Source organism: Rattus norvegicus, chromosome 8, assembly GCF_021556685.1.
Source record: "Rattus norvegicus strain SHRSP/BbbUtx chromosome 8, alternate assembly SHRSP_T2T, whole genome shotgun sequence".
Classification (NCBI taxonomy): Eukaryota; Metazoa; Chordata; class Mammalia; order Rodentia; family Muridae; genus Rattus; species Rattus norvegicus.
Window position 1 is genome coordinate 3,886,504 of NC_141541.1, and position 15,410 is coordinate 3,901,913.

Consider the following 15,410-nt stretch of genomic DNA (forward strand, 5'->3'; position numbering starts at 1 on the left):
ATGTAATAAGCTTGTTATTCAAGATAGAGCAACGTTTTAACGAACTGAAACACTGTTTCTCTGTGAATTCAGTTAGTTCCCAGTAGCCTGCTCTTGTACTATGTGTACTTTTAAAGATTTATCAAAATTTGGTGAGCCGAATCTGAGTAACATGGTGAATTCGGTTAGTTCCCAGTAGGCCGCAGTAGTAATAAGTGGACTGTTCGGGATATAGAAAAATTTTCACGAATGGAATCAAAATTTCTAGGCGAATTCAGTGAGTTCCCAATGGGACATGCTGGTATGAGTTTGCTTTTCAATATAGAGCAACATTTTGTGGAACGGAATCTAAGTATCATGGTGAATTCAGTAGGTTCCCAATAGGATTGGCAGGTAATAAGCTTGTTATTCAAGATAGAGCAACGTTTTAACGAACTGAAACACTGTTTCTCTGTGAATTCAGTTAGTTCCCAGTAGCCTGCTCTTGTACTATGTGTACTTTTAAAGATTTATCAAAATTTGGTGAGCCGAATCTGAGTAACATGGTGAATTCGGTTAGTTCCCAGTAGGCCGCAGTAGTAATAAGTGGACTGTTCGGGATATAGAAAAATTTTCACGAATGGAATCAAAATTTCTAGGCGAATTCAGTGAGTTCCCAATGGGACATGCTTGTATGAGTTTGCTTTTCAATATAGAGCAATATTTTGTGGAACGGAATCTAAGTATCATGGTGAATTCAGTAGGTTCCCAAAAGGATTCTCATGTAATAAGCTTGTTATTCAAGATAGAGCAACGTTTTAACGAACTGAAACACTGTTTCTCTGTGAATTCAGTTAGTTCCCAGTAGCCTGCTCTTGTACTATGTGTACTTTTAAAGATTTATCAAAATTTGGTGAGCCGAATCTGAGTAACATGGTGAATTCGGTTAGTTCCCAGTAGGCCGCAGTAGTAATAAGTGGACTGTTTGGGATATAGAAAAATTTTCAGGAATGGAATCAAAATTTCTAGGCGAATTCAGTGAGTTCCCAATGGGACATGCTTGTATGAGTTTGCTTTTCAATATAGAGCAACATTTTGTGGAACGGAATCTAAGTATCATGGTGAATTCAGTGGGTTCCCAATAGGATTCGCATGTAATAAGCTTGTTATTCAAGATAGAGCAACGTTTTAACGAACTGAAACACTGTTTCTCTGTGAATTCAGTTAGTTCCCAGCAGCCTGCTCTTGTACAATGTGTACTTTTAAAGATTTATCAAAATTTGGCGAGCCGAATCTGAGTAACATGGTGAATTCGGTTAGTTCCCAGTAGGCCGCAGTAGTAATAAGTGGACTGTTCGTGATATAGAAAAATTTTCACGAATGGAATCAAAATTTCTAGGCGAATTCAGTGAGTTCCCAATGGGACATGCTTGTATGAGTTTGCTTTTCAATATAGAGCAACATTTTGTGGTTCAGAATCTAAGTATCATGGTGAATTCAGTAGGTTCCCAATAGGATTCGCATGTAATAAGCTTGTTATTCAAGATAGAGCAACGTTTTAACGAATTGAAACACTGTTTCTCTGTGAATTCAGTTAGTTCCCAGTAGCCTGCTCTTGTACTATGTGTACTTTTAAAGATTTATCAAAATTTGGTGAGCCGAATCTGAGTAACATGGTGAATTCGGTTAGTTCCCAGTAGGCCGCAGTAGTAATAAGTGGACTGTTCGGGATATAGAAAAATTTTCACGAATGGAATCAAAATTTCTAGGCGAATTCAGTGAGTTCCCAATGGGACATGCTTGTATGAGTCTGCTTTTCAATATAGAGCAACATTTTGTGCAACGGAATCTAAGTATCATGGTGAAGTCAGTAGGTTCCCAAAAGGATTCGCATGTAATAAGCTTGTTATTCAAGATAGAGCAACGTTTTAACGAACTGAAACACTGTTTCTCTGTGAATTCAGTTAGTTCCCAGTAGCCTGCTCTTGTACTATGTGTACTTTTAAAGATTTATCAAAATTTGGTGAGCCGAATCTGAGTAACATGGTGAATTCCGTTAGTTCCCAGTAGGCCGCAGTAGTAATAAGTGGACTGTTCGGGATATAGAAAAATTTTCACGAATGGAATCAAAATTTCTAGGCGAATTCAGTGAGTTCCCAATGGGACATGCTTGTATGAGTTTGCTTTTCAATATAGAGCAACATTTTGTGGAACGGAATCTAAGTATCATGGTGAATTCAGTAGGTTCCCAATAGGATTCGCATGTAATAAGCTTGTTATTCAAGATAGAGCAACGTTTTAACGAACTGAAACACTGTTTCTCTGTGAATTCAGTTAGTTCCCAGTAGCCTGCTCTTGTACAATGTGTACTTTTAAAGATTTATCAAAATTTGGTGAGCCGAATCTGAGTAACATGGTGAATTCGGTTAGTTCCCAGTAGGCCGCAGTAGTAATGAGTGGACTGTTCGGGATATAGAAAAATTTTCACGAATGGAATCAAAATTTCTAGGCGAATTCAGTGAGTTCCCAATGGGACATGCTTGTATGAGTCTGCTCTTCAATATAGAGCAACATTTTGTGGAACGGAATCTAAGTATCATGGTGAATTCAGTACGTTCCCAATGGGATTCGCATGTAATAAGCTTGTTATTCAAGATAGAGCAACGTTTTAACGAACTGAAACACTGTTTCTCTGTGAATTCAGTTAGTTCCCAGTAGCCTGCTCTTGTACTAAGTGTACATTTAAAGATTTATCAAAATTTGGTGAGCCGAATCTGAGTAACATGGTGAATTCGGTTAGTTCCCAGTAGGCCGCAGTAGTAATAAGTGGACTGTTCGGGATATAGAAAAATTTTCACGAATGGAATCAAAATTTCTAGGCGAATTCAGTGAGTTCCCAATGGGACACGCTTGTCTGAGTTTGCTTTTCAATATAGAGCAACATTTTGTGGAACGGAATCTAAGTATCAGGGTGAATTCAGTACGTTCCCAATAGGATTCGCATGTAATAAGCTTGTTATTCAAGATAGAGCAACGTTTTAACGAACTGAAACACTGTTTCTCTGTGAATTCAGTTAGTTCCCAGTAGCCTGCTCTTGTACTATGTGTACTTTTAAAGATTTATCAAAATTTGGTGAGCCGAATCTGAGTAACATGGTGAATTCGGTTAGTTCCCAGTAGGCCGCAGTAGTAATAAGTGGACTGTTTGAGATATAGAAAAATTTTCACGAAAGGAATCAAAATTTCTAGGCGAATTCAGTGAGTTCCCAATGGGACCGCTTGTATGAGTTTGCTTTTCAATATAGAGCAACATTTTGTGGAAAGGAATCTAAGTATCATGGTGAATTCAGTAGGTTCCCAATAGGATTCATATGTAATAAGCTTGTTATTCAAGATAGAGCAACGTTTTAACGAACTGAAACACTGTTTCTCTGTGAATTCAGTTAGTTCCCAGTAGCCTGCTCTTGTACTATGTGTACTTTTAAAGATTTATCAAAATTTGGTGAGCCGAATCTGAGTAACATGGTGAATTCGGTTAGTTCCCAGTAGGCCGCAGTAGTAATAAGTGGACTGTTCGGGATATAGAAAAATTTTCACGAATGGAATCAAAATTTCTAGGCGAATTCAGTGAGTTCCCAATGGGACATGCTTGTATGAGTTTGCTTTTCAATATAGAGCAATATTTTGTGGAACGGAATCTAAGTATCATGGTGAATTCAGTAGGTTCCCAAAAGGATTCTCATGTAATAAGCTTGTTATTCAAGATAGAGCAACGTTTTAACGAACTGAAACACTGTTTCTCTGTGAATTCAGTTAGTTCCCAGTAGCCTGCTCTTGTACTATGTGTACTTTTAAAGATTTATCAAAATTTGGTGAGCCGAATCTGAGTAACATCGTGAATTCGGTTAGTTCCCAGTAGGCCGCAGTAGTAATAAGTGGACTGTTTGGGATATAGAAAAATTTTCAGGAATGGAATCAAAATTTCTAGGCGAATTCAGTGAGTTCCCAATGGGACATGCTTGTATGAGTTTGCTTTTCAATATAGAGCAACATTTTGTGGAACGGAATCTAAGTATCATGGTGAATTCAGTAGGTTCCCAATAGGATTCGCATGTAATAAGCTTGTTATTCAAGATAGAGCAACGTTTTAACGAACTGAAACACTGTTTCTCTGTGAATTCAGTTAGTTCCCAGTAGCCTGCTCTTGTACTATGTGTACTTTTAAAGATTTATCAAAATTTGGTGAGCCGAATCTGAGTAACATGGTGAATTCGGTTAGTTCCCAGTAGGCCGCAGTAGTAATGAGTGGACTGTTCGGGATATAGAAAAATTTTCACGAATGGAATCAAAATTTCTAGGCGAATTCAGTGAGTTCCCAATGGGACATGCTTGTATGAGTCTGCTCTTCAATATAGAGCAACATTTTGTGGAACGGAATCTAAGTATCATGGTGAATTCAGTACGTTCCCAATGGGATTCGCATGTAATAAGCTTGTTATTCAAGATAGAGCAACGTTTTAACGAACTGAAACACTGTTTCTCTGGGAATTCAGTTAGTTCCCAGTAGCCTGCTCTTGTACTAAGTGTACATTTAAAGATTTATCAAAATTTGGTGAGCCGAATCTGAGTAACATGGTAAATTCGGTTAGTTCCCAGTAGGCCGCAGTAGTAATAAGTGGACTGTTCGGGATATAGAAAAATTTTCACGAATGGAATCAAAATTTCTAGGCGAATTCAGTGAGTTCCCAATGGGACACGCTTGTCTGAGTTTGCTTTTCAATATAGAGCAACATTTTGTGGAACGGAATCTAAGTATCAGGGTGAATTCAGTACGTTCCCAATAGGATTCGCATGTAATAAGCTTGTTATTCAAGATAGAGCAACGTTTTAACGAACTGAAACACTGTTTCTCTGTGAATTCAGTTAGTTCCCAGTAGCCTGCTCTTGTACTATGTGTACTTTTAAAGATTTATCAAAATTTGGTGAGCCGAATCTGAGTAACATGGTGAATTCGGTTAGTTCCCAGTAGGCCGCAGTAGTAATAAGTGGACTGTTTGGGATATAGAAAAATTTTCAGGAATGGAATCAAAATTTCTAGGCGAATTCAGTGAGTTCCCAATGGGACATGCTTGTATGAGTTTGCTTTTCAATATAGAGCAACATTTTGTGGAACGGAATCTAAGTATCATGGTGAATTCAGTAGGTTCCCAATAGGATTCGCATGTAATAAGCTTGTTATTCAAGATAGAGCAACGTTTTAACGAACTGAAACACTGTTTCTCTGTGAATTCAGTTAGTTCCCAGTAGCCTGCTCTTGTACTATGTGTACTTTTAAAGATTTATCAAAATTTGGCGAGCCGAATCTGAGTAACATGGTGAATTCGGTTAGTTCCCAGTAGGCCGCAGTAGTAATAAGTGGACTGTTCGTGATATAGAAAAATTTTCACGAATGGAATCAAAATTTCTAGGCGAATTCAGTGAGTTCCCAATGGGACATGCTTGTATGAGTTTGCTTTTCAATATAGAGCAACATTTTGTGGTTCAGAATCTAAGTATCATGGTGAATTCAGTAGGTTCCCAATAGGATTCGCAGGTAATAAGCTTGTTATTCAAGATAGAGCAACGTTTTAAGGAACTGAAACACTGTTTCTCTGTGAATTCAGTTAGTTCCCAGTAGCCTGCTCTTGTACTATGTGTACTTTTAAAGATTTATCAAAATTTGGTGAGCCGAATCTGAGTAACATGGTGAATTCGGTTAGTTCCCAGTAGGCCGCAGTAGTAATAAGTGGACTGTTCGGGATATAGAAAAATTTTCACGAATGGAATCAAAATTTCTAGGCGAATTCAGTGAGTTCCCAATGGGACATGCTTGTATGAGTCTGCTTTTCAATATAGAGCAACATTTTGTGCAACGGAATCTTAGTATCATGGTGAAGTCAGTAGGTTCCCAAAAGGATTCGCATGTAATAAGCTTGTTATTCAAGATAGAGCAACGTTTTAACGAACTGAAACACTGTTTCTCTGTGAATTCAGTTAGTTCCCAGTAGCCTGCTCTTGTACTATGTGTACTTTTAAAGATTTATCAAAATTTGGTGAGCCGAATCTGAGTAACATGGTGAATTCGGTTAGTTCCCAGTAGGCCGCAGTAGTAATAAGTGGACTGTTTGGGATATAGAAAAATTTTCAGGAATGGAATCAAAATTTCTAGGCGAATTCAGTGAGTTCCCAATGGGACATGCTTGTATGAGTTTGCTTTTCAATATAGAGCAACATTTTGTGGAACGGAATCTAAGTATCATGGTGAATTCAGTAGGTTCCCAATAGGATTCGCATGTAATAAGCTTGTTATTCAAGATAGAGCAACGTTTTAACGAACTGAAACACTGTTTCTCTGTGAATTCAGTTAGTTCCCAGTAGCCTGCTCTTGTACTATGTGTACTTTTAAAGATTTATCAAAATTTGGTGAGCCGAATCTGAGTAACATGGTGAATTCGGTTAGTTCCCAGTAGGCCGCAGTAGTAATGAGTGGACTGTTCGGGATATAGAAAAATTTTCACGAATGGAATCAAAATTTCTAGGCGAATTCAGTGAGTTCCCAATGGGACATGCTTGTATGAGTCTGCTCTTCAATATAGAGCAACATTTTGTGGAACGGAATCTAAGTATCATGGTGAATTCAGTACGTTCCCAATGGGATTCGCATGTAATAAGCTTGTTATTCAAGATAGAGCAACGTTTTAACGAACTGAAACACTGTTTCTCTGTGAATTCAGTTAGTTCCCAGTAGCCTGCTCTTGTACTAAGTGTACATTTAAAGATTTATCAAAATTTGGTGAGCCGAATCTGAGTAACATGGTGAATTCGGTTAGTTCCCAGTAGGCCGCAGTAGTAATAAGTGGACTGTTCGGGATATAGAAAAATTTTCACGAATGGAATCAAAATTTCTAGGCGAATTCAGTGAGTTCCCAATGGGACACGCTTGTCTGAGTTTGCTTTTCAATATAGAGCAACATTTTGTGGAACGGAATCTAAGTATCAGGGTGAATTCAGTACGTTCCCAATAGGATTCGCATGTAATAAGCTTGTTATTCAAGATAGAGCAACGTTTTAACGAACTGAAACACTGTTTCTCTGTGAATTCAGTTAGTTCCCAGTAGCCTGCTCTTGTACTATGTGTACTTTTAAAGATTTATCAAAATTTGGTGAGCCGAATCTGAGTAACATGGTGAATTCGGTTAGTTCCCAGTAGGCCGCAGTAGTAATAAGTGGACTGTTTGGGATATAGAAAAATTTTCACGAAAGGAATCAAAATTTCTAGGCGAATTCAGTGAGTTCCCAATGGGACCGCTTGTATGAGTTTGCTTTTCAATATAGAGCAACATTTTGTGGAAAGGAATTTAAGTATCATGGTGAATTCAGTAGGTTCCCAATAGGATTCATATGTAATAAGCTTGTTATTCAAGATAGAGCAACGTTTTAACGAACTGAAACACTGTTTCTCTGTGAATTCAGTTAGTTCCCAGTAGCCTGCTCTTGTACTATGTGTACTTTTAAAGATTTATCAAAATTTGGTGAGCCGAATCTGAGTAACATGGTGAATTCGGTTAGTTCCCAGTAGGCCGCAGTAGTAATAAGTGGACTGTTCGGGATATAGAAAAATTTTCACGAATGGAATCAAAATTTCTAGGCGAATTCAGTGAGTTCCCAATGGGACATGCTTGTATGAGTTTGCTTTTCAATATAGAGCAATATTTTGTGGAACGGAATCTAAGTATCATGGTGAATTCAGTAGGTTCCCAAAAGGATTCTCATGTAATAAGCTTGTTATTCAAGATAGAGCAACGTTTTAACGAACTGAAACACTGTTTCTCTGTGAATTCAGTTAGTTCCCAGTAGCCTGCTCTTGTACTATGTGTACTTTTAAAGATTTATCAAAATTTGGTGAGCCGAATCTGAGTAACATGGTGAATTCGGTTAGTTCCCAGTAGGCCGCAGTAGTAATAAGTGGACTGTTTGGGATATAGAAAAATTTTCAGGAATGGAATCAAAATTTCTAGGCGAATTCAGTGAGTTCCCAATGGGACATGCTTGTATGAGTTTGCTTTTCAATATAGAGCAACATTTTGTGGAACGGAATCTAAGTATCATGGTGAATTCAGTAGGTTCCCAATAGGATTCGCATGTAATAAGCTTGTTATTCAAGATAGAGCAACGTTTTAACGAACTGAAACACTGTTTCTCTGTGAATTCAGTTAGTTCCCAGTAGCCTGCTCTTGTACTATGTGTACTTTTAAAGATTTATCAAAATTTGGCGAGCCGAATCTGAGTAACATGGTGAATTCGGTTAGTTCCCAGTAGGCCGTAGTAGTAATAAGTGGACTGTTCGTGATATAGAAAAATTTTCACGAATGGAATCAAAATTTCTAGGCGAATTCAGTGAGTTCCCAATGGGACATGCTTGTATGAGTTTGCTTTTCAATATAGAGCAACATTTTGTGGTTCAGAATCTAAGTATCATGGTGAATTCAGTAGGTTCCCAATAGGATTCGCAGGTAATAAGCTTGTTATTCAAGATAGAGCAACGTTTTAACGAACTGAAACACTGTTTCTCTGTGAATTCAGTTAGTTCCCAGTAGCCTGCTCTTGTACTATGTGTACTTTTAAAGATTTATCAAAATTTGGTGAGCCGAATCTGAGTAACATGGTGAATTCGGTTAGTTCCCAGTAGGCCGCAGTAGTAATAAGTGGACTGTTCGGGATATAGAAAAATTTTCACGAATGGAATCAAAATTTCTAGGCGAATTCAGTGAGTTCCCAATGGGACATGCTTGTATGAGTCTGCTTTTCAATATAGAGCAACATTTTGTGCAACGGAATCTAAGTATCATGGTGAAGTCAGTAGGTTCCCAAAAGGATTCGCATGTAATAAGCTTGTTATTCAAGATAGAGCAACGTTTTAACGAACTGAAACACTGTTTCTCTGTGAATTCAGTTAGTTCCCAGTAGCCTGCTCTTGTACTATGTGTACTTTTAAAGATTTATCAAAATTTGGTGAGCCGAATCTGAGTAACATGGTGAATTCCGTTAGTTCCCAGTAGGCCGCAGTAGTAATAAGTGGACTGTTCGGGATATAGAAAAATTTTCACGAATGGAATCAAAATTTCTAGGCGAATTCAGTGAGTTCCCAATGGGACATGCTTGTATGAGTTTGCTTTTCAATATAGAGCAACATTTTGTGGAACGGAATCTAAGTATCATGGTGAATTCAGTAGGTTCCCAGTAGGATTCGCATGTAATAAGCTTGTTATTCAAGATAGAGCAACGTTTTAACGAACTGAAACACTGTTTCTCTGTGAATTCAGTTAGTTCCCAGTAGCCTGCTCTTGTACTATGTGTACTTTTAAAGATTTATCAAAATTTGGTGAGCCGAATCTGAGTAACATGGTGAATTCGGTTAGTTCCCAGTAGGCCGCAGTAGTAATGAGTGGACTGTTCGGGATATAGAAAAATTTTCACGAATGGAATCAAAATTTCTAGGCGAATTCAGTGAGTTCCCAATGGGACATGCTTGTATGAGTCTGCTCTTCAATATAGAGCAACATTTTGTGGAACGGAATCTAAGTATCATGGTGAATTCAGTACGTTCCCAATGGGATTCGCATGTAATAAGCTTGTTATTCAAGATAGAGCAACGTTTTAACGAACTGAAACACTGTTTCTCTGTGAATTCAGTTAGTTCCCAGTAGCCTGCTCTTGTACTAAGTGTACATTTAAAGATTTATCAAAATTTGGTGAGCCGAATCTGAGTAACATGGTGAATTCGGTTAGTTCCCAGTAGGCCGCAGTAGTAATAAGTGGACTGTTCGGGATATAGAAAAATTTTCACGAATGGAATCAAAATTTCTAGGCGAATTCAGTGAGTTCCCAATGGGACACGCTTGTCTGAGTTTGCTTTTCAATATAGAGCAACATTTTGTGGAACGGAATCTAAGTATCAGGGTGAATTCAGTACGTTCCCAATAGGATTCGCATGTAATAAGCTTGTTATTCAAGATAGAGCAACGTTTTAACGAACTGAAACACTGTTTCTCTGTGAATTCAGTTAGTTCCCAGTAGCCTGTTCTTGTACTATGTGTACTTTTAAAGATTTATCAAAATTTGGTGAGCCGAATCTGAGTAACATGGTGAATTCGGTAAGTTCCCAGTAGGCCGCAGTAGTAATAAGTGGACTGTTTGGGATATAGAAAAATTTTCACGAAAGGAATCAAAATTTCTAGGCGAATTCAGTGAGTTCCCAATGGGACCGCTTGTATGAGTTTGCTTTTCAATATAGAGCAACATTTTGTGGAAAGGAATCTAAGTATCATGGTGAATTCAGTAGGTTCCCAATAGGATTCATATGTAATAAGCTTGTTATTCAAGATAGAGCAACGTTTTAACGAACTGAAACACTGTTTCTCTGTGAATTCACTTAGTTCCCAGTAGCCTGCTCTTGTACTATGTGTACTTTTAAAGATTTATCAAAATTTGGTGAGCCGAATCTGAGTAACATGGTGAATTCGGTTAGTTCCCAGTAGGCCGCAGTAGTAATAAGTGGACTGTTCGGGATATAGAAAAATTTTCACGAATGGAATCAAAATTTCTAGGCGAATTCAGTGAGTTCCCAATGGGACATGCTTGTATGAGTTTGCTTTTCAATATAGAGCAACATTTTGTGGAACGGAATCTAAGTATCATGGTGAATTCAGTAGGTTCCCAAAAGGATTCTCATGTAATAAGCTTGTTATTCAAGATAGAGCAACGTTTTAACGAACTGAAACACTGTTTCTCTGTGAATTCAGTTAGTTCCCAGTAGCCTGCTCTTGTACTATGTGTACTTTTAAAGATTTATCAAAATTTGGTGAGCCGAATCTGAGTAATATGGTGAATTCGGTTAGTTCCCAGTAGGCCGCAGTAGTAATAAGTGGACTGTTTGGGATATAGAAAAATTTTCACGAATGGAATCAAAATTTCTAGGCGAATTCAGTGAGTTCCCAATGGGACATGCTTGTATGAGTTTGCTTTTCAATATAGAGCAACATTTTGTGGAACGGAATCTAAGTATCATGGTGAATTCAGTAGGTTCCCAATAGGATTCGCATGTAATAAGCTTGTTATTCAAGATAGAGCAACGTTTTAACGAACTGAAACACTGTTTCTCTGTGAATTCAGTTAGTTCCCAGTAGCCTGCTCTTGTACTATGTGTACTTTTAAAGATTTATCAAAATTTGGTGAGCCGAATCTGAGTAACATGGTGAATTCGGTTAGTTCCCAGTAGGCCGCAGTAGTAATAAGTGGACTGTTCGGGATATAGAAAAATTTTCACGAATGGAATCAAAATTTCTAGGCGAATTCAGTGAGTTCCGAATGGGACATGCTTGTATGAGTTTGCTTTTCAATATAGAGCAACGTTTTGTGGAACGGAATCTAAGTATCATGGTGAATTCAGTAGATTCCCAATAGGATTCGCATGTAATAAGCTTGTTATTCAAGATAGAGCAACGTTTTAACGAACTGAAACACTGTTTCTCTGTGAATTCAGTTAGTTCCCAGTAGCCTGCTCTTGTACTATGTGTACTTTTAAAGATTTATCAAAATTTGGTGAGCCGAATCTGAGTAACATGGTGAATTCGATTAGTTCCCAGTAGGCCGCAGTAGTAATAAGTGGACTGTTCGGGATATAGAAAAATTTTCACGAATGGAATCAAAATTTCTAGGCGAATTCAGTGAGTTCCCAATGGGACACGCTTGTCTGAGTTTGCTTTTCAATATAGAGCAACATTTTGTGGAATGGAATCTAAGTATCATGGTGAATTCAGTAGGTTCCCAATAGGATTCGCAAGTAATAAGCTTGTTATTCAAGATAGAGCAACGTTTTAACGAACTGAAACACTGTTTCTCTGTGAATTCAGTTAGTTCCCAGTAGCCTGCTCTTGTACTATGTGTACTTTTAAAGATTTATCAAAATTTGGTGAGCCGAATCTGAGTAACATGGTGAATTCGGTTAGTTCCCAGTAGGCCGCAGTAGTAATAAGTGGACTGTTCGGGATATAGAAAAATTTTCACGAAAGGAATCAAAATTTCTAGGCGAATTCAGTGGGTTCCCAATGGGACACGCTTGTATGAGTTTGCTTTTCAATATAGAGCAACATTTTGTGGAAAGGAATCTAAGTATCATGGTGAATTCAGTAGGTTCCCAATAGGATTCGCATGTAATAAGCTTGTTATTCAAGATAGAGCAACGTTTTAACGAACTGAAACACTGTTTCTCTGTGAATTCAGTTAGTTCCCAGTAGCCTGCTCTTGTACTATGTGTACTTTTAAAGATTTATCAAAATTTGGTGAGCCGAATCTGAGTAAAATGGTGAATTCGGTTAGTTCCCAGTAGGCCGCAGTAGTAATAAGTGGACTGTTCGGGATATAGAAAAATTTTCACGAATGGATTCAAAATTTCTAGGCGAATTCAGTGAGTTCCCAATGGGACATGCTTGTATGAGTTTGCTTTTCAATATAGAGCAACATTTTGTGGTTCGGAATCTAAGTATCATGGTGAATTCAGTAGGTTCCCAATAGGATTCGCAGGTAATAAGCTTGTTATTCAAGATAGAGCAACGTTTTAACGAACTGAAACACTGTTTCTCTGTGAATTCAGTTAGTTCCCAGTAGCCTGCTCTTGTACTATGTGTACTTTTAAAGATTTATCAAAATTTGGTGAGCCGAATCTGAGTAACATGGTGAATTCGGTTAGTTCCCAGTAGGCCGCAGTAGTAATAAGTGGACTGTTCGGGATATAGAAAAATTTTCACAAATGGAATCAAAATTTCTAGGCGAATTCAGTGAGTTCCCAATGGGACAGGCTTGTCTGAGTTTGCTTTTCAATATAGAGCAACATTTTGTGGAACGGAATCTAAGTATCATGGTGAATTCAGTAGGTTCCCAATAGGATTCGCATGTAATAAGCTTGTTATTCAAGATAGAGCAACGTTTTAAGGAACTGAAACACTGTTTCTCTGTGAATTCAGTTAGTTCCCAGTAGCCTGCTCTTGTACTATGTGTACTTTTAAAGATTTATCAAAATTTGGTGAGCCGAATCTGAGTAACATGGTGAATTCGGTTAGTTCCCAGTAGGCCGCAGTAGTAATGAGTGGACTGTTCGGGATATAGAAAAATTTTCATGAATGGAATCAAAATTTCTAGGCGAATTCAGTGAGTTCCCAATGGGACATGCTGGTATGAGTTTGCTTTTCAATATAGAGCAACATTTTGTGGTTCGGAATCTAAGTATCATGGTGAATTCAGTAGGTTCCCAATAGGATTCGCAGGTAATAAGCTTGTTATTCAAGATAGAGCAACGTTTTAACGAACTGAAACACTGTTTCTCTGTGAATTCAATTAGTTCCCAGTAGCCTGCTCTTGTACTATGTGTACTTTTAAAGATTTATCAAAATTTGGTGAGCCGAATCTGAGTAACATGGTGAATTCGGTTAGTTCCCAGTAGGCCGCAGTAGTAATAAGTGGACTGTTCGGGATATAGAAAAATTTTCACTAATGGAATCAAAATTTCTAGGCGAATTCAGTGAGTTCCCAATGGGACAGGCTTGTCTGAGTTTGCTTTTCAATATAGAGCAACATTTTGTGGAACGGAATCTAAGTATCATGGTGAATTCAGTAGGTTCCCAATAGGATTCGCATGTAATAAGCTTGTTATTCAAGATAGAGCAACGTTTTAATGAACTGAAACACTGTTTCTCCGTGAATTCAGTTAGTTCCCAGTAGCCTGCTCTTGTACTATGTGTACTTTTAAAGATTTATCAAAATTTGTTTAGCCGAATCGGAGTAACATGGTGAATATTGTTAGTTCCCAGTAGGCCGCAGTAGTAATAAGTGGACTGTTCGAGATATAGAAAAATTTTCACGAATGGAATCAAAATTTCTAGGCGAATTCAGTGAGTTCCCAATGGGACATGCTTGTATGAGTTTGCTTTTCAATATAGAGCAACATTTTGTGGAACGGAATCTAAGTATCATGGTGAATTCAGTAGGTTCCCAATAGGGTTCGCATGTAATAAGCTTGTTATTCAAGATAGAGCAACGTTTTAACGAACTGAAACACTGTTTCTCTGTGAATTCAGTTAGTTCCCAGTAGCCTGCTCTTGTACTATGTGTACTTTTAAAGATTTATCAAAATTTGGTGAGCCGAATCTGAGGAACATGGTGAATTCGGTTAGTTCCCAGTAGGCCGCAGTAGTAATGAGTGGACTGTTCGGGATATAGAAAAATTTTCACGAATGGAATCAAAATTTCTAGGCGAATTCAGTGAGTTCCCAATGGGACATGCTTGTATGAGTTTGCTTTTCAATATAGAGCAACATTTTCTGGTTCGGAATCTAAGTATCATGGTGAATTCAGTAGGTTCCCAATAGGATTCGCAGGTAATAAGCTTGTTATTCAAGATAGAGCAACGTTTTAACGAACTGAAACACTGTTTCTCTGTGAATTCAGTTAGTTCCCAGTAGCCTGCTCTTGTACTATGTGTACTTTTAAAGATTTATCAAAATTTGGTGAGCCGAATCTGAGTAACATGGTGAATTCGGTTAGTTCCCAGTAGGCCGCAGTAGTAAATAGTGGACTGTTCGGGATGTAGAAAAATTTTCACGAATGGAATCAAAATTTCTAGGAGAATTCAGTGAGTTCCCAATGGGACATGCTTGTATGAGTTTGCCTTTCAATATAGAGCAACATTTTGTGGTTCGGAATCTAAGTATCATGGTGAATTCAGTAGGTTCCCAATAGGATTCGCAGGTAATAAGCATGTTATTCAAGATAGAGCAACGTTTTAACGAACTGACACACTGTTTCTCTGTGAATTCAGTTAGTTCCCAGTAGCCTGCTCTTGTACTATGTGTACTTTTAAAGATTTATCAAAATTTGGTGAGCCGAATCTGAGTAACATGGTGAATTCGGTTAGTTCCCAGTAGGCCGCAGTAGCAATAAGTGGACTGTTCCGGATATAGAAAAATTTTCACGAATGGAATCAAAATTTCTAGGCGAATTCAGTGAGTTCCCAATGGGACATGCTTGTATGAGTTTGCCTTTCAATATAGAGCAACATTTTGTGGTTCGGAATCTAAGTATCATGGTGAATTCAGTAGGTTCCCAATAGGATTCGCAGGTAATAAGCTTGTTATTCAAGATAGAGCAACGTTTTAACGAACTGAAACACTGTTTCTCTGTGAATTCAGTTAGTTCCCAGTAGCCTGCTCTTGTACTATGTGTACTTTTAAAGATTTATCAAAATTTGGTGAGCCGAATCTGAGTAACATGGTGAATTCGGTTAGTTCCCAGTAGGCCGCAGTAGTAATAAGTGGAGTGTTCGGGATATAGAAAAATTTTCACGAATGGAATCAAAATTT